The following is a 20,968-nucleotide window of genomic DNA, read 5'->3' as shown; positions in this document are numbered from 1 at the left end:
ATATTTGGATTGCGCCATTCGAATCATGCGCTTATAAATGATTGGGTTATATTATTCAAATAGCCACATTTGGCTGAATTTTCATTATGATATTGGATGAATTTTTCATACCCGATTATATTATCTTGAATAGTCAACATGGCCGGATTTTTATGGTTATTAGTAACCGGTATTATTGAATTTTCAAAGTCGCTTTAGCGCAACAGTTATTATTTTATCAAAGGATATGATTTATTCTACAATGGAAGGAATAGTCCCGAGTCGCTGGAGGCTTACAACCCGGCACTTGGGGGCTACATTATTCAAATTGAGATTATATGCAAGTCTCATGTCGCTGCAAGCATGCACCATGACACTTGGGGGCTAATGCAAAGTCATTTTTTGCTCATCTTATTGAAGACCCGACTCATCATATTGTAATGAGCCGGCCCTTGGGGGCTACCAATTGTTCCTGTCAACAACTCAAGGTACACAAGTTAAATCCATTATATTGAAGGGTCCACTGTTCAGTTGGTAAAGCACAAGGCTCTTAACCTTATGGATGTGGATTCAATCCCATGATGGGGGTTACATCATATGATGTTATTTTCATTGAAGTATATATCAAATCCCGGCTCAATATTATCTTACTGAGCCGGCCCTTGGGGGCTACACATCATTGCTCAAATCTACATGATTATACCTACAAAGTCCCTGCTCATTATTGCATAATGACCCGACCCTTGGGGGCTACACTAGTTAAAGTTTTTATGAGTATAAGACAATTACAAAGTCCCAGGTTGCTGCAAGCATGACAACCCGGCACTTGGGGGCTACATAATATGGAGTATTCAGTTTTTACTAAGTGACTGGGATGAACAACATGGATTTCTTCTTAAGTGGCAGTATTTATATTGAAGCAAGTCTTAAGCCATCACTTTGTTCTGCTCAAGACTGGGGGGCTACAGGTATTATATTATTATCGAAGAACTATTTTCAAACTCTCTGTTTTGAGCAAACTGGATTAACCCGGCGTCACCAATCATTATGACCCTGTATCTGTAACCCGGCGTCATCAATAATCATGAACCGACATTAGCAACAATCATGAACCAGTGTTGGCAACAATCATGACCCGGAATTATCAGTTTTTATAACTAGACAATGGTGGTAATCATAAACCGGCAAGTTTTACATCTTCAAGCCGGCTGGATATCAGTTGAATATTTCAGAGACTAATATTTTTGTCAAGTCAAAGCATTGAAGGCCGATTCAAATGGATTCTTTATTTACAAATATCTTCTGCAAGCAAATTGATTATGAAGATGGTTATTAACTTGGAAGGAAGAAATGACAAGGATTTAAGGATGATCAAGTGCCGGCTTACAAGTATATTTAAACCGGAGCACAACCCGACAAATTTGTTCTTGTTGCAGATCAGTTTAACATGGATGAATCCAAATTAAACTGGGGGCTAATGTCAGGGATATACCCCGCGGTATAAACCGCCGGATGTATGACCCGGCTAGAGTTTGGCGATTCACTGGCAACCCACTTGGACATGGCGGTTTATGGTTCATTGGTAATCCGGCAGGCGGGTCAGAGGAGCGACGAGACCCGGTGGCCCAACGGGCGGTTTATGGAAGGCCGGATCATGCTATGGTGGGCCGGTTTAAGAGAAAAGGCGTGAGGAATATTTACTTTACAAGGAAGACCCGGACTTGTATCCGGTTTGTATTAGAGATAGATTAGTCCTTATCCTAATAGGACTCCACATGTAACCCGCCCCTTCAACATATATAAGGAGGGGCAGGGCTCCCCAAAGAGGGCCAAGTTAGAAAGGACAAGCTACAAGCAAGAAGAAACAATCTTAGGGCTAGACACAAAGAGGAGAGCCGGTTTACGGCGACTCCCTCGTGATGATAATGAGACCTAGCCTCAAACAGCATGTAGGGTTTTTACCGGATGATGTTTCCCGGGACCCGAAGCTGTCTAAATCCCTGTCTTGTGTTGCGTCTCTCGATTCCGCTCAACCCCTCTCAAGCTACCACATAGATGCGTTGGCCTCGCGACTAAGTCCTGACACTAAGGACATCTACCGTGACAAATCCACGACATTTACAGTCCTGTTGGGAATACTTTGCGGCCAATTCTACTTGGCCGTATACTAAGCTCACAGGGATCTCCTTCCCATCGGGACCCACGGGTCTGACCTCGGCCATGTGGTTTGGGTCAGCCTTCGTGTACCGCGTCTTCACCATGGCCCAGGCCTCCCTGGCGCCTTGACGGCAGGCCGACATCTTCCACAATCAGAAGCGCTACCGCGCTCCCTTCAGCTTCTTTCCAAGCTCTCCAAGGCCTTCTGGCATGGAGACGGATGGCCACAAGGCCTGGGCGACGCCTTGGATCACCTGCCGAACTCGCTCGAGCAGTTGTGAGAGCTCAGGAAGAAGGTCACCCGTAGAACCGGGCATTTCCTCTGCAGGACGACCTGTTAGCATACCTACAGAAATTACTTTGTTAGTCGACTTCCTCGCCGAACTCTTTTTTCAAAGTTCGTTTAAGCACTTACTAAATATGCCGCGTCGAAGCCGCTGATTCTCCTTAACGGAGTCCAAAAGTTGGGCACGAACATCCTTCAGTTCAACGCCCAGCTTGGTGTTGGCATCTTGGAGATCGTTCTTCTCCCGCCTCACCTTTGTCAGCACACTCTCACCAGCCTTCAGCTGGCGTAGGAGTTGTTGCTTTTCCGGATTTAATCCGGCGCCATCTGCAATTTCATCTGTCAGATTTGGACCCATGCAGCACTTCACAAAATACTTATCTTTCGAAGCGTATATTACCAGAGGGGGTCCCCTTGGGCTCCACTGCCGCGGCTAGTGCGGTCTCAAGTTGGGCTTTGCACTCTTCCAGCTCCTAGGACAGTAGGGTATTCTTTTCTGTAAGAACCTGCATAACAAATGATCCTTAAATCAGTTATTCTAACTGTTTCAAGTCTCGGGGCTACCGGTATATATATAATTACCAAAATTTTCTTACCTGTATGTCTTTTACATACTGCTCCGTGGCTCTGGCTAGACCATTTAGAGCGGCATGGAGGTACGCATCTCCCGAATTGAAGGCATCCAATGCCTCTTGGGAGAAACAAGCGTCGCGAAGAACTGTCCGGCGACGCCTGTGGTTCATGGCACTTGTTGGGTTTCGTAGTAATTTCAAAAATTTTCCTACGCGCACACAGGATCATGTGATGCATAGCAACGAGAGGAGAGTGTTGTCTACGTACCCAACGCAGACCGACTGCGGAAGCAATGACACGACGTAGAGGAAGTAGTCGTACGTCTTCACGATCCAACCGATCAAGCACCGAAACTACGGCACCTCCGAGTTCGAGCACACGTTCAGCTCGATGACGATCCCCGGACTCCGATCCAGCAAAGTGTCGGGGAAGAGTTTCGTCAGCACGACGGCGTGGTGACGATCTTGATGAACTACAGCAGCAGGGCTTCGCCTAAACTCCGCTACAGTATTATCGAGGAATATGGTGGCAGGGGGCACCACACACGGCTAAGGAATCGATCACGTGGATCAACTTGTGTCAACTTGTGTGTTTAGAGGTGCCCCTGCCTCCGTATATAAAGGAGGAGAGGAGGGGAGGCTGGCCGGCCAAAGAGGGAGGCGCAGGAGAGTCCTACTCCCTCTGGGAGTAGGATTCCTCCCCCCAATCCTAGTCCAACTAGGATTCCTCGGAGGGGAAGGGAGAGAGGGGGGCCGGCCACCTTCTCCTAGTCCTAATAGGACTAGGGGAGGGGAAAGAGGCGCAGCCACCTTGGGCTGCCCCTTTCTCCTTTCCACTAAGGCCCATGATGGCCCATATGGCTCCCGGGGGGTTCCGGTAACCTCCCGGTAACCCGGTAAAATCCCGATTTCACCCGGAACACTTCCGATGTCCAAACATAGGCTTCCAATATATCAATCTTTACGTCTCGACCATTTCGAGACTCCTCGTCATGTCCGTGATCACATCCGGGACTCCGAACAACCTTCGGTACATCTAAATGCATAAACTCATAATATAACTGTCATCGTAACCTTAAGCGTGCGGACCCTACGGGTTCGAGAACAATGTAGACATGACCGAGACATGTCTCTGGTCAATAACCAATAGCGGGACCTGGATGCCCATATTGGCTCCTACATATTCTACGAAGATCTTTATCGGTCAGACCGCATAACAACATACGTTGTTCCCTTTGTCATCGGTATGTTACTTGCCCGAGATTCGATCGTCGGTATCCAATACCTAGTTCAATCTCGTTAACGGCAAGTCTCTTTACTCGTTCCGTAATACATCATCTCACAACTAACATATTAGTTGTAATGCTTGCAAGGCTTATGTGATGTGTATTACCGAGAGGGCCCAGAGATACCTCTCCGACAATCGGAGTGACAAATCCTAATCTCGAAATACGCCAACCCAACATCGACCATTGGAGACACCTGTAGTACTCCTTTATAATCACCCATTTACGTTGTGACGTTTGGTAGTACCCAAAGTGTTCCTCCGGTAAACGGGAGTTGCATAATCTCATAGTCGTAGGAACATGTATAAGTCATGAAGAAAGCAATAGCAACATACTAAACGATCAGGTGCTAAGCTAATGGAATGTGTCATGTCAATCAGATCATTCTACTAATGATGTGACCTCGTTAATCAAATAACAACTCATTGTTCATGGTTAGGAAACATAACCATCTTTGATTAACGAGCTAGTCAAGTAGAGGCATACTAGTGACACTCTGTTTGTCTATGTATTCACACATGTATTATGTTTCCGGAAAATACAATTCTAGCATGAATAATAAACATTTATCATGATTATAAGGAAATAAATAATAACTTTATTATTGCCTCTAGGGCATATTTCCTTCAGTCTCCCACTTGCACTAGAGTCAATAATCTAGATTACACTGTAATGAATCTAACACCCATGGAGCTTTGGTGCTGATCATGTTTTGCTCGTGGAAGAGGCTTAGTCAATGGGTCTGCAATATTCAGATCCGTATGTATCTTGCAAATCTCTATGTCTCCCACCTGGACTAGATCCCGGATGGAGTTGAAGCGTCTCTTGATGTGTTTGGTCCTTTTGTGAAATCTGGATTCCTTTGCCAAGGCAATTGCACCAGTATTGTCACAAAAGATTTTCATTGGACCCGATGCACTAGGTATGACACCTAGATCGGATATGAACTCCTTCATCCAGACTCCTTCATTTGCTGCTTTCGAAGCAGCTATGTATTCCGCTTCACATGTAGATCCCGCTACGACGCTTTGTTTAGAACTGCACCAACTGACAGCTCCACCGTTTAATGTAAACACGTATCCGGTTTGCGATTTAGAATCGTCCGGATCAGTGTCAAAGCTTGCATCAACGTAACCTTTTACGATGAGCTCTTTGTCACCTCCATATACGAGAAACATATCCTTAGTCCTTTTCAGGTATTTCAGGATGTTCTTGACCGCTGTCCAGTGATCCACTCCTGGATTACTTTGGTACCTCCCTGCTAAACTTATAGCAAGGCACACATCAGGTCTGGTACACAGCATTGCATACATGATAGAGCCTATGGCTGATGCATAGGGAACATCTTTCATATTCTCTCTATCTTCTGCAGTGGTCGGGCATTGAGTCTTACTCAATTTCACACCTTGTAATACAGGCAAGAATCCTTTCTTTGCTTGATCCATTTTGAATTTCTTCAAAATCTTGTCAAGGTATGTGCTTTGTGAAAGTCCAATTAAGTGTCTTGATCTATCTCTATAGATCTTAATGCCTAATATGTAAGCAGCTTCACCGAGGTCTTTCATTGAAAAACTTTTATTCAAGTATCCCTTTATGCTATCCAGAAATTCTATATCATTTCCAATGAGTAATATGTCATCCACATATAATATCAGAAATGCTACAGAGCTCCCACTCACTTTCTTGTAAATACAGGCTTCTCCGAAAGTCTGTATAAAACCAAATGCTTTGATCACACTATCAAAACGTTTATTCCAACTCCGAGAGGCTTGCACCAGTCCATAAATGGATCGCTGGAGCTTGCACACTTTGTTAGCTTCCTTTGGATCGACAAAACCTTCTGGTTGCATCATATACAACTCTTCTTCCAGAAATCCATTCAGGAATGCAGTTTTGACATCCATCTGCCAAATTTCATAATCATAAAATGCGGCAATTGCTAACTGTTGGGTTTCGTAGTAATTTCAAAAAATTTCCTACGCGCACACAGGATCATGTGATGCATAGCAACGAGAGGAGAGTGTTGTCTACGTACCCAACGCAGACCGACTGCGGAAGCAATGACACGACGTAGAGGAAGTAGTCGTACGTCTTCACGATCCAACCGATCAAGCACCGAAACTACGGCACCTCCGAGTTCGAGCACACGTTCAGCTCGATGACGATCCCCGGACTCCGATCCAGCAAAGTGTCGGGGAAGAGTTTCGTCAGCACGACGGCGTGGTGACGATCTTGATGAACTACAGCAGCAGGGCTTCGCCTAAACTCCGCTACAGTATTATCGAGGAATATGGTGGCAGGGGGCACCGCACACGGCTAAGGAATCGATCACGTGGATCAACTTGTGTCAACTTGTGTGTTTAGAGGTGCCCCTGCCTCCGTATATAAAGGAGGAGAGGAGGGGAGGCTGGCCGGCCAAAGAGCGCAGGAGAGTCCTACTCCCTCTGGGAGTAGGATTCCTCCCCCCAATCCTAGTCCAACTAGGATTCCTCGGAGGGGAAGGGAGAGAGGGGGGCCGGCCACCTTCTCCTAGTCCTAATAGGACTAGGGGAGGGGAAAGAGGCGCAGCCACCTTGGGCTGCCCCTTTCTCCTTTCCACTAAGGCCCATGATGGCCCATATGGCTCCCGGGGGGTTCCGGTAACCTCCCGGTAACCCGGTAAAATCCCGATTTCACCCGGAACACTTCCGATGTCCAAACATAGGCTTCCAATATATCAATCTTTACGTCTCGACCATTTCGAGACTCCTCGTCATGTCCGTGATCACATCCGGGACTCCGAACAACCTTCGGTACATCAAAATGCATAAACTCATAATATAACTGTCATCGTAACCTTAAGCGTGCGGACCCTACGGGTTCGAGAACAATGTAGACATGACCGAGACATGTCTCTGGTCAATAACCAATAGCGGGACCTGGATGCCCATATTGGCTCCTACATATTCTACGAAGATCTTTATCGGTCAGACCGCATACCAACATACGTTGTTCCCTTTGTCATCGGTATGTTACTTGCCCGAGATTCGATCGTCGGTATCCAATACCTAGTTCAATCTCGTTAACGGCAAGTCTCTTTACTCGTTCCGTAATACATCATCTCACAACTAACATATTAGTTGTAATGCTTGCAAGGCTTATGTGATGTGTATTACCGAGAGGGCCCAGAGATACCTCTCCGACAATCGGAGTGACAAATCCTAATCTCGAAATACGCCAACCCAACATCGACCATTGGAGACACCTGTAGTACTCCTTTATAATCACCCATTTACGTTGTGACGTTTGGTAGTACCCAAAGTGTTCCTCCGGTAAACGGGAGTTGCATAATCTCATAGTCGTAGGAACATGTATAAGTCATGAAGAAAGCAATAGCAACATACTAAACGATCAGGTGCTAAGCTAATGGAATGGGTCATGTCAATCAGATCATTCTACTAATGATGTGACCTCGTTAATCAAATAACAACTCATTGTTCATGGTTAGGAAACATAACCATCTTTGATTAACGATCTAGTCAAGTAGAGGCATACTAGTGACACTCTGTTTGTCTATGTATTCACACATGTATTATGTTTCCGGAAAATACAATTCTAGCATGAATAATAAACATTTATCATGATTATAAGGAAATAAATAATAACTTTATTATTGCCTCTAGGGCATATTTCCTTCAGTCTCCCACTTGCACTAGAGTCAATAATCTAGATTACACTGTAATGAATCTAACACCCATGGAGCTTTGGTGCTGATCATGTTTTGCTCGTGGAAGAGGCTTAGTCAACGGGTCTGCAACATTCAGATCCGTATGTATCTTGCAAATCTCTATGTCTCCCACCTGGACTAGATCCCGGATGGAGTTGAAGCGTCTCTTGATGTGTTTGGTCCTTTTGTGAAATCTGGATTCCTTTGCCAAGGCAATTGCACCAGTATTGTCACAAAAGATTTTCATTGGACCCGATGCACTAGGTATGACACCTAGATCGGATATGAACTCCTTCATCCAGACTCCTTCATTTGCTGCTTCCTCACTAACTGGTGTAGGTGTCACTGAAACAGTTTTCTGTGATGAACTATTTTCCAGTAAGGGAGCAGGTACAGTTACCTCGTCAAGTTCTACTTTCCTCCCACTCACTTCTTTCGAGAGAAACTCCTTCTCTAGAAATGATCCATTCTTAGCAACGAATGTTTTGCCTTCGGATCTGTGATAGAAGGTGTACCCAACAGTTTCCTTTGGGTATCCTATGAAGACACATTTCTCCGATTTGGGTTCGAGCTTATCAGGTTGAAGCTTTTTCACATAAGCATCGCAGCCCCAAACTTTAAGAAACGACAACTTTGGTTTCTTGCCAAACCACAGTTCATAAGGCGTCGTCTCAACGGATTTTGATGGTGCCCTATTTAACGTGAATGCGGCCGTCTCTAAAGCATATCCCCAAAATGATAGCGGTAAATCAGTAAGAGACATCATAGATCGCACCATATCTAGTAAAGTACGATTACGACGTTCGGACACACCATTACGCTGTGGTGTTCCGGGTGGCGTGAGTTGCGAAACTATTCCACAGTTTTTCAAATGTACACCAAACTCGTAACTCAAATATTCTCCTCCACGATCAGATCGTAGAAACTTTATTTTCTTGTTACGATGATTTTCAACTTCACTTTGAAATTCTTTGAACTTTTCAAATGTTTCAGACTTATGTTTCATTAAGTAGATATACCCATATCTGCTTAAATCATCTGTGAAGGTGAGAAAATAACGATATCCGCCACGAGCCTCAATATTCATCGGGCCACATACATCGGTATGTATGATTTCCAACAAATCTGTTGCTCTCTCCATAGTACCGGAGAACGGTGTTTTAGTCATCTTGCCCATGAGGCACGGTTCGCAAGTACCAAGTGATTCATAATCAAGTGGTTCCAAAAGTCCATCAGTATGGAGTTTCTTCATGCGCTTTATACCGATATGACCTAAACGACAGTGCCACAAATAAGTTGCACTTTCATTATCAACTCTGCATCTTTTGGCTTCAACATTATGAATATGTGTATTACTACTATCGAGATTCAATAAGAATAGACCACTCTTCAAGGGTGCATGACCATAAAAGATATTACTCATATAAATAGAACAACCATTATTCTCTGATTTAAATGAATAACCATCTCGCATTAAACAAGATCCAGATATAATGTTCATGCTCAACGCTGGCACCAAATAACAATTATTTAGGTCTAATATTAATCCCGAAGGTAGATGTAGAGGTAGCGTGCCGACCGCGATCACATCGACTTTGGAACCGTTTCCCACGCGCATCGTCACCTCGTCCTTTGCCAGTGCCCGCTTATTCTGTAGTCCCTGTTTCGAGTTGCAAATATTAGCAACAGAACCAGTATCAAATACCCAGGTGCTACTGCGAGCATTGGTAAGGTACACATCAATAACATGTATATCACATATACCTTTGTTCACCTTGCCATCCTTCTTATCCGCCAAATACTTGGGGCAGTTCCGCTTCCAGTGACCAGTCTGCTTGCAGTAGAAGCACTCAGTTTTAGGCTTAGGTCTAGACTTGGGTTTCTTGTCTTGAGCAGCAACTTGCTTGCCGTTCTTTTTGAAGTTCCCCTTTTTCTTCCCTTTGCCCTTTTTCTTGAAACTAGTGGTCTTGTTAACCATCAACACTTGATGCTCCTTCTTGATTTCTACCTCCGCAGCTTTTAGCATTGCGAAGAGCTCGGGAATAGTCTTGTTCATCCCTTGCATATTATAGTTCATCACGAAGCTCTTGTAGCTTGGTGGCAGTGATTGGAGAATTCTGTCAATGACGCAATCATCTGGAAGATTAACTCCCAATTGAATCAAGTGATTATTATACCCAGACATTTTGAGTATATGCTCACTGACAGAACTGTTCTCTTCCATCTTGCAGCTATAGAACTTATTGGAGACTTCATATCTCTCAATCCGGGCATTTGCTTGAAATATTAACTTCAACTCCTGGAACATCTCATATGCTCCATGACGTTCAAAACGTCGTTGAAGTCCCGATTCTAAGCCGTAAAGCATGGCACACTGAACTATCGAGTAGTCATCAGCTTTGCTCTGCCAGACGTTCATAACATCTGGCGTTGCTCCAGCAGCAGGCCTGGCACCCAGCGGTGCTTCCAGGACGTAATTCTTCTGTGCAGCAATGAGGATAATCCTCAAATTACGGACCCAGTCCGTGTAATTGCTACCATCATCTTTCAACTTTGCTTTCTCAAGGAACGCATTAAAATTTAACGGAACAACAGCACGAGCCATCTATCTACAATCAACATAAACAAGCAAGATACTATCAGGGACTAAGTTCATGATAAATTTTAAGTTCAATTAATCATATTATTAAAGAACTCCCACTTAGATAGACATCCCTCTAATCCTCTAAGTGATCACGTGATCCAAATCAACTAAACCATGTCCGATCATCACGTGAGATAGAGTAGTTTCATCGGTGAACATCATTATGTTGATCATATCTACTATATGATTCACGCTCGACCTTTCGGTCTCCGTGTTCCGAGGCCATATCTGCATATGCTAGGCTCGTCAAGTTTAACCTGAGTATTCTGCGTGCGCAACTGTTTTGCACCCGTTGTATTTGAACGTAGAGCCTATCACACCCGATCATCACGTGGTGTCTCAGCACGAAGAACTTTTGCAACGGTGCATACTCAGGGAGAACACTTCTTGATAATTTAGTGAGAGATCATCTTATAATGCTACCGTCAATCAAAGCAAGATAAGATGCATAAAAAGATAAACATCACATGCAATCAATATAAGTGATATGATATGGCCATCATCATCTTGTGCTTGTGATCTCCATCTCCGAAGCACCGTCATGATCACCATCGTCACCGGCGCGACACCTTGATCTCCATCGTAGCATCGTTGTCGTTTCGCCAATCTTATGCTTCCACTACTATCACTACCGTTTAGTAATAAAGTAAAGCATTACATCGCGATTGCATTGCATACAATAAAGCGACAACCATATGGCTCCTGCCAGTTGCCGATAACTCGGTTACAAAACATGATCATCTCATACAATAAAATTCAGCATCATGCCTTGACCATATCACATCACAACATGCCCTGCAAAAACAAGTTAGACGACCTCTACTTTGTTGTTGCATGTTTTACGTGGCTGCTACGGGCTTAAGTAAGAACCAATCTCACCTACGCATCAAAACCACAACGATAGTTTGTCAAATAGACTCCGTTTTAACCTTCGCAAGGACCGGGCGTAGCCATACTTGGTTCAACTAAAGTTGGAGAGGCAGTCGCCCGCAAGCCATCTCTGTGCAAAGCACGTCGAGGGAACCGGTCTCGCGTAAGCGTACGCGTAAGGTTGGTCCGGGTCGTCTCGTCCAACAATACCGCTGAACCAAAATATGACATGCTGGTAGGCAGTATGACTTGTATCGTCCACAACTCACTTGTGTTCTACTCGTGCATATAACATCAACATCATTAACCTAGGCTCGGATGCCACTGTTGGGTTTCGTAGTAATTTCAAAAATTTTCCTACGCGCACACAGGATCATGTGATGCATAGCAACGGGAGGAGAGTGTTGTCTACGTACCCAACGCAGACCGACTGCGGAAGCAATGACACGACGTAGAGGAAGTAGTCGTACGTCTTCACGATCCAACCGATCAAGCACCGAAACTACGGCACCTCCGAGTTCGAGCACACGTTCAGCTCGATGACGATCCCCGGACTCCGATCCAGCAAAGTGTCGGGGAAGAGTTTCGTCAGCACGACGGCGTGGTGACGATCTTGATGAACTACAGCAGCAGGGCTTCGCCTAAACTCCGCTACAGTATTATCGAGGAATATGGTGGCAGGGGGCACCGCACACGGCTAAGGAATCGATCACGTGGATCAACTTGTGTCAACTTGTGTGTTTAGAGGTGCCCCTGCCTCCGTATATAAAGGAGGAAAGGAGGGGAGGCTGGCCGGCCAAAGAGGGAGGCGCAGGAGAGTCCTACTCCCTCTGGGAGTAGGATTCCTCCCCCCAATCCTAGTCCAACTAGGATTCTTCGGAGGGGAAGGGAGAGAGGGGGGCCGGCCACCTTCTCCTAGTCCTAATAGGACTAGGGGAGGGGAAAGAGGCGCAGCCACCTTGGGCTGCCCCTTTCTCCTTTCCACTAAGGCCCATGATGGCCCATATGGCTCCCGGGGGGTTCCGGTAACCTCCCGGTAACCCGGTAAAATCCCGATTTCACCCGGAACACTTCCGATGTCCAAACATAGGCTTCCAATATATCAATCTTTACGTCACGACCATTTCGAGACTCCTCGTCATGTCCGTGATCACATCCGGGACTCCGAACAACCTTCGGTACATCAAAATGCATAAACTCATAATATAACTGTCATCGTAACCTTAAGCGTGCGGACCCTACGGGTTCGAGAACAATGTAGACATGACCGAGACATGTCTCTGGTCAATAACCAATAGCGGGACCTGGATGCCCATATTGGCTCCTACATATTCTACGAAGATCTTTATCGGTCAGACCGCATAACAACATACGTTGTTCCCTTTGTCATCGGTATGTTACTTGCCCGAGATTCGATCGTCGGTATCCAATACCTAGTTCAATCTCGTTAACGGCAAGTCTCTTTACTCGTTCCGTAATACATCATCTCACAACTAACATATTAGTTGTAATGCTTGCAAGGCTTATGTGATGTGTATTACCGAAGAGGGCCCAGAGATACCTCTCCGACAATCGGAGTGACAAATCCTAATCTCGAAATACGCCAACCCAACATCGACCATTGGAGACACCTGTAGTACTCCTTTATAATCACCCATTTACGTTGTGACGTTTGGTAGTACCCAAAGTGTTCCTCCGGTAAACGGGAGTTGCATAATCTCATAGTCGTAGGAACATGTATAAGTCATGAAGAAAGCAATAGCAACATACTAAACGATCAGGTGCTAAGCTAATGGAATGGGTCATGTCAATCAGATCATTCTACTAATGATGTGACCTCGTTAATCAAATAACAACTCATTGTTCATGGTTAGGAAACATAACCATCTTTGATTAACGAGCTAGTCAAGTAGAGGCATACTAGTGACACTCTGTTTGTCTATGTATTCACACATGTATTATGTTTCCGGAAAATACAATTCTAGCATGAATAATAAACATTTATCATGATTATAAGGAAATAAATAATAACTTTATTATTGCCTCTAGGGCATATTTCCTTCATATCATCCATATAAGCTTCCACATTCCGACTGATTTGGGTGAGTAGACACTTCTGAATCATTCGCATAAAAGTGGCTCCGGCATTCTTGAGGCCGAATGGCATGGTGATATAGCAGAAGCACCCGAATGGAGTGATGAAAGCTGTTTTTACCTCATCGGGCCCGTACAGACGGATCTGGTGGTACCCGGAGTAAGCATCTAAAAAAGACAACCTCTCGCATCCCGCGGTCGAGTCAACAATTTGATCTATGCGAGGGAGAGGAAAGTGATCTTTCGGGCAGGCCCGGTTGATGTGCTTGAAATCAATGCACATTCGGAGCGACTTGTCCTTCTTAGGAACCATGACGACATTAGCGAGCCACTCGGAGTGGTATATCTCTCGGATAAATCCTGCCGCCAACAGTCGAGCCACTTCTTCACCGATGGCCTTTCTCTTCTGGACGGCGGACCGCCGAAGATGCTCTTTGACTGGTTTTGCAGACGAGTCGACTCTTAGGCGATGCTCAGCCAGTCCCCTGGGAACACCTGGCATGTCAGCGGGCTTCCATGCAAAAATGTCCCAGTTCTCACGGAGGAACTGGATGAGCGCTTCTTCCTATTTTGGGTCGAGTGTTATGGAGATGCGGGTCGTGTTGGGTTTCGTAGTAATTTCAAAAATTTTCCTACGCGCACACAGGATCATGTGATGCATAGCAACGAGAGGAGAGTGTTGTCTACGTACCCAGCGCAGACCGACTGCGGAAGCAATGACACGACGTAGAGGAAGTAGTCGTACGTCTTCACGATCCAACCGATCAAGCACCGAAACTACGGCACCTCCGAGTTCGAGCACACGTTCAGCTCGATGACGATCCCCGGACTCCGATCCAGCAAAGTGTCGGGGAAGAGTTTCGTCAGCACGACGGCGTGGTGACGATCTTGATGAACTACAGCAGCAGGGCTTCGCCTAAACTCCGCTACAGTATTATCGAGGAATATGGTGGCAGGGGGCACCGCACACGGCTAAGGAATCGATCACGTGGATCAACTTGTGTCAACTTGTGTGTTTAGAGGTGCCCCTGCCTCCGTATATAAAGGAGGAGAGGAGGGGAGGCTGGCCGGCCAAAGAGGGAGGCGCAGGAGAGTCCTACTCCCTCTGGGAGTAGGATTCCTCCCCCCAATCCTAGTCCAACTAGGATTCCTCGGAGGGGAAGGGAGAGAGGGGGGCCGGCCACCTTCTCCTAGTCCTAATAGGACTAGGGAGGGGAAAGAGGCGCAGCCACCTTGGGCTGCCCCTTTCTCCTTTCCACTAAGGCCCATGATGGCCCATATGGCTCCCGGGGGGTTCCGGTAACCTCCCGGTAACCCGGTAAAATCCCGATTTCACCCGGAACACTTCCGATGTCCAAACATAGGCTTCCAATATATCAATCTTTACGTCTCGACCATTTCGAGACTCCTCGTCATGTCCGTGATCACATCCGGGACTCCGAACAACCTTCGGTACATCAAAATGCATAAACTCATAATATAACTGTCATCGTAACCTTAAGCGTGCGGACCCTACGGGTTCGAGAACAATGTAGACATGACCGAGACATGTCTCTGGTCAATAACCAATAGCGGGACCTGGATGCCCATATTGGCTCCTACATATTCTACGAAGATCTTTATCGGTCAGACCGCATACCAACATACGTTGTTCCCTTTGTCATCGGTATGTTACTTGCCCGAGATTCGATCGTCGGTATCCAATACCTAGTTCAATCTCGTTAACGGCAAGTCTCTTTACTCGTTCCGTAATACATCATCTCACAACTAACATATTAGTTGTAATGCTTGCAAGGCTTATGTGATGTGTATTACCGAGAGGGCCCAGAGATACCTCTCCGACAATCGGAGTGACAAATCCTAATCTCGAAATACGCCAACCCAACATCGACCATTGGAGACACCTGTAGTACTCCTTTATAATCACCCATTTACGTTGTGACGTTTGGTAGTACCCAAAGTGTTCCTCCGGTAAACGGGAGTTGCATAATCTCATAGTCGTAGGAACATGTATAAGTCATGAAGAAAGCAATAGCAACATACTAAACGATCAGGTGCTAAGCTAATGGAATGGATCATGTCAATCAGATCATTCTACTAATGATGTGACCTCGTTAATCAAATAACAACTCATTGTTCATGGTTAGGAAACATAACCATCTTTGATTAACGAGCTAGTCAAGTAGAGGCATACTAGTGACACTCTGTTTGTCTATGTATTCACACATGTATTATGTTTCCGGAAAATACAATTCTAGCATGAATAATAAACATTTATCATGATTATAAGGAAATAAATAATAACTTTATTATTGCCTCTAGGGCATATTTCCTTCAGCACTCTCCACCTCGGTATTGGTGGCAGACAGCCTGTCCACATCCTCTGTCGAAGGAGCGTCCAGTGCGCGCCTTGTGTTCGCCTCTGCTTCCGGACCAGGCTTTGGAGCCTGGCTGGTGGAGGCACGATTGGCAACCCCTCCGGATATAGTCCCGCGAGGTCTCTTCGTCCTGAAGAGAGCACGAGCGTTAATATGCCTTGAAGGAATAACACCTAGGAATAAGATGGCGCGCTATACCTTTGCACTGGCGTCTCAGTCCGGGCCGCACTTCTTTTCAGCCCGCAGGGCCTTGCCGCCCCTCGTTGGCTAGTCGCCGCAGGCTCGGCCTCCCATCTCAAGGACCTCCCCTGCAAAACACAGTTGTCATACGGCAATCGAAAACACGCGAGGATAGATCCCTTTTTAAAGTGATGGGACTACGGTCTCAGTTACCTGTGAGGCTGGGAGTAGCCCTGGGTAATCGGCCGTAATGGCCACCAAGGCATTTTCCTTGCTCAATTAATGAAATACCCCATCAATTAGCTTCACAGATAAGTCCGGATCCTCTTGAGAGGCCAGGTTGAGGGACTGTCCCGGATCCTCGGGTTGTGGAGGAGGGCTGTTTATTTCTTTAACAGCCTGGCGCAGTTCCTGCGTTGAAGTCATTAGACTGAATATTTAACGATGGGAATATAAAACGGATGGGCAAGTAAAAGTGTCCACTTACCCAACTTGGGGGATTGTAAATAGAAAATCCACCCTGTGGGTTGACGCAGAGAAATTCCTCCTCTTCTCCCTTGTACAAAGCGGGCAAGATCTTTATTAGAGCGGCAGCCGAATCCGGCCCCTTACGGCCGTGGCGGGTGGCGTCGTCCTCCCCGTTGAAGTCCCACATGGGGTGGCCTCTATACTGGATCGGCTACACCCCTCGCATGATGCATGCGGCCATGACCCCGATCATGGTCAGTCCGGAATGAGCTAACAATCTTATCCGGCCCATCAGGTAAAGAACGTCCTTGTCGCTTTCCCTTTGAGGGTTCCGTGGACGCCAGCTTAGGCGCTTCTTTAGGGGAGCATTGTCGAACTCAGGGAGGCCGATCCGGACAGGATCCGGCAGTGGGACGTCTTCTATATAAAACCACTCCGAAGGCCAGTCCTCGGACGCCTTCTTTGGGGTTCCGGATAGATATCCGGTCCCGGCGATGCGCCACACTTCGGCTCCGCCCACTTGATATATTGACCCCTTCTGAAAATGGGGCACAAGACAGAATAGCCTTTTCCACAGCGCGAAATGAGCCTCGTAGCCCAAAAACAGCTCGCAAAGGGCTACGAAGCCCGCGATATGCAATATGGAGGCAGGCGTGAGGTTGTGCAGCTGGAGGCCATAGAACTCCAGGAGCCCCCGGAGAAACGGATGAATTGGAAATCCGATCCCTCTTACTAAGTAAGGGACAAGGCATACCCGCTCTCCTTTGGAGGGATTGGGGGCGCTCTCCGCCATTATAGGTGGCAAGTCCGGCTCGAACCGGGACCATATAGGCCGGGGGGAGAAACCCCTTGGTCTGGAGCGTCACTAGCTCGCTGTGCGGGATGGAGCATCTCTCCCAATCTCCAGGCTGAGGGCTGGAAGGGCGAGAGGAGGAGCTGCGGCAGCCGGCCATGATAGAATGGACCTCTGTCGGATACACTCTGATGAATACTCTCGGAGGGGAGAAGGTGTGGTTTGGATCTAAATCGTTGTCCCCTTAAATAGGCGGCTCATTCACGCGGCTAGGGGTGGAAATATAAAAACACCCTGACTTTTCGTATTCGTTTGACACGTGGAAGACATCCATTATTGGGCGTAGAAGCCAAGGAGCGCTACATTTACAAGAAACCGGACATTATTCGACAGGTACACAGAATTTGGAGGAGTACCCGCCTTGCAATGCCGAAGACAATCTGCGCGTCAGACTCATCGTCATTGAAGCCTGGTTCGGGGGCTACTGCGGGAGTCCTGGATTAGGGGGTGTCCGGATAGCTGGACTATACCTTCGACTGGACTCCTGGACTATGAAGATACAAGATTGAAGACTTCGTCCCGTGTCCGGAAGGGACTTTCCTTGGCGTGGAAGGCAAGCTTGGCGATACGGATATGTAGATCTCCTACCATTGTAACCGACTCTGTGTAACCCTAGCCCTCTTCGGTGTCTATATAAACCGGAGGGTTTTAGTCCGTAGGACGAACATACAATCATACCATAGGCTAGCTTCTAGGGTTTAGCCTCTCGGATCTCGCGGTAGATCTAATCTTGTACTACCCATATCATCAATATTAATCAAGCAGGACGTAGGGGTTTTACCTCCATCAAGAGGGCCCGAACCTGGGTAAAACATTGTGTCCCCTGCCTCCTGTTACCATCCGCCTAGACGCACAGTTCAGGACCCCCTACCCGAGATCCGCCGGTTTTGACACCGACAACGGGGATCACACGACAAGCATCCGGCACGAAGGATTGGCTGCCTTGGTGTTAGACCCAATAATAAACGGATACCATCTCACACGAGTCCTCATGGACGGCGGCAGTGGTCTAAATCTAATATATCAGGACACAGTCCGCAAAATGGGGATAGACCCGACAAAAATAAGCCATAGTAATACTACCTTCAACGGAGTAATACTAGGCCCATAGGCCCGCTGTATGGGCTCTCTATTACTAGAGGTTGTATTCGGTTCTCCGGACAACTTCCAAAGTGAAAAGTTAACTTTCTACATCACTCCATTCCGAAGTGGCCATCAAGCACTAATCGGAAGAACGACTTCCGCTCATTTTAATGCAATTCCGCATTACGCTTCTCTCAAGCTTAAGATGCCCGGTCCACGTGGCACCATCACAGTTAGTGGAAATACTGAGCATTCTCTACGCACGGAAGAATGTGCGGCGGCTTTAACAGCCGAGCACTAGATGGCCTCACCAACCAGAAAAAATAATAGGTCGTCAAGACCACGGACATGGTTAGACGAGTCCGATGCACCACTACATATACATGATATTGGTTTGATGGTCAAACCCTCATAGACGGTACCAGGGGCTTCCCGCGTGTAATCAGGGCTAGTCTGGCTCAACTTGACTTATCTTGAATTTTAATGGTTTATTGATAATAACCAATTTTTTGGCATGGCAACTTTCACCTAAGTTCTTCTCTTTTACAGATGACCATCGTGCTACACCCGTTCAGGACATGGCACAACGGAGACACAGGCGCAGACGTGCAGCAGGGACCTGCTCAAAGGTTTCTTTTCAGATTAAGACCCTGCATAAACCTTTTTTACTGTCTCTTGTTGTTCACATCCTCCGGATACTCAACACAACCGAGAAGGATGCTGACGTTATTGTCATGTGGCCACGTCAGGATATTGCACATACCTGGACACTCGGGGTTTATTATTAAGGGCATTGTTCAGCCCAACATATGTTATAAAGACCGAATACCTTAGGGAGTGTTTGGCGTCGCGAGTTTGGCCTTATATGCATCAGCTCCGAATCATGTCTTTGGTCAAATGTTGGGTTTGCCCGGGTCCCATGTTTTGGTACCTTACGTTCCGCTATATCGGCTAAGGTAGCACTGGGAGAACTACTGCGATTGTTCCCTGGTTCCTACGGATGAGCAGCTCAGTAGAGAAAGCCAAAAACTGACTGTCATGATAAAGCGCGAGACTGGTCAACCACTCGATGACTTAGCGGAATCTTCAGGATTCCTCCGCATTAATGAAGGGCCGTTTCCCGGTCATGTACATACGTGCCCCGTATTCGGACGAGCGCAGAAGTACCAGGGGCTATATAGTAGTCCCACCGTCAAACTCCTATGGCTAAGTGAAAGTGTTAAAGCAATATAGTCCGATTGCCTCATTCGCTGCGCTACCACCTCCTTCATGGACCAAGATGTTGGATCAAGTGTGAATACGCATTTTTTGCGAACACCCCCACATTATATGCGTGGGGGCTGAAGCCGACGACTGCAAACTTTCAGGTTATATACATATATACATAAACGGCCGCACAGGAGGCATCATAATACTTTCAAGAAAAAGTATAAACACAACCTTTATAATTCAATAAAACATTGTTTTTACAATGGGAATACATGTCACTAGAACATAATATTCTTCGAGCACTGAGCCTCTATCGAACGAGCGCCTTCAAGGACTTCTTCAAAGTAGTGCTCGGCAGCCACTCGGCCCATGGCCGAACCCTGTGTTGCAATAGTGGTGGCCTCCATCTCTGCCCAGTATGTCTTGACACGGGCAAGTGCCATCCATGCACCCTCTATGCACGCCGACCTCTTCATAGCATCGATGTGTAGCACAACACCAAGGAATTGTTGCACTAATCTAAAGTAACTATGCGGCCTTGGCCCTCCCGGCCACAGATGATCCACAACAGACCTCATGGCAAGTCCGGACAACCTATGGAGCTCGGCCCACTCGACCATTTGCTCATTCAACAACAGCGGACACACTGGAGCATGGAACTGTGACCAGAACAACTTTTCCACTTCACGATCTTTTTGATCCTTGAAGTACTCGGCCGCATCAGCAATACTTGCTGCGAAATCCACGTATGCGTATGCAGAACTCCATAGTTGATCAAGAGGAGCATACTTCGGATCTCTGAACTTAGTCCGCAACAAAAAGGGCTTCCCAGCCATGATATCCGCAGCTTGACGCAGCTCCTCCTTCATCGCTCTGATTTTGGAGCGGGCTTCCTTGGCTGCTACCATGGCCTTCTCTAGGTCCGTCGCCTTCGCTCGACTTTCTTTTTCAAGAGCTGATAACGGTCAGGGGCATCTTTCAACTCAACGGCCATCTTGGCTATTCTTTCCTTGCTCTGGCAATGTGCGGCCTGTTTGGCCCTCTGCTCTTCGACCGCCTTTAGAGCGGCCGCATCGCTATTCCTTGTTTGTTCCTTGGCTCGGGCAAGCTCCGCCCGAAGGGTCTCCATGGTGCCAGCTCCATCTGCAGTCACAACATATTAAAGATACCGGCATCATGCTCCTCTTACTATGTGTTGATCAC

Source organism: Triticum dicoccoides, chromosome 7A, assembly GCF_002162155.2.
Source record: "Triticum dicoccoides isolate Atlit2015 ecotype Zavitan chromosome 7A, WEW_v2.0, whole genome shotgun sequence".
NCBI lineage: Eukaryota > Viridiplantae > Streptophyta > Magnoliopsida > Poales > Poaceae > Triticum > Triticum dicoccoides.
The sequence above is the reverse complement of the archived record's forward strand: the minus strand, read 5'-3'. Positions refer to the sequence as shown.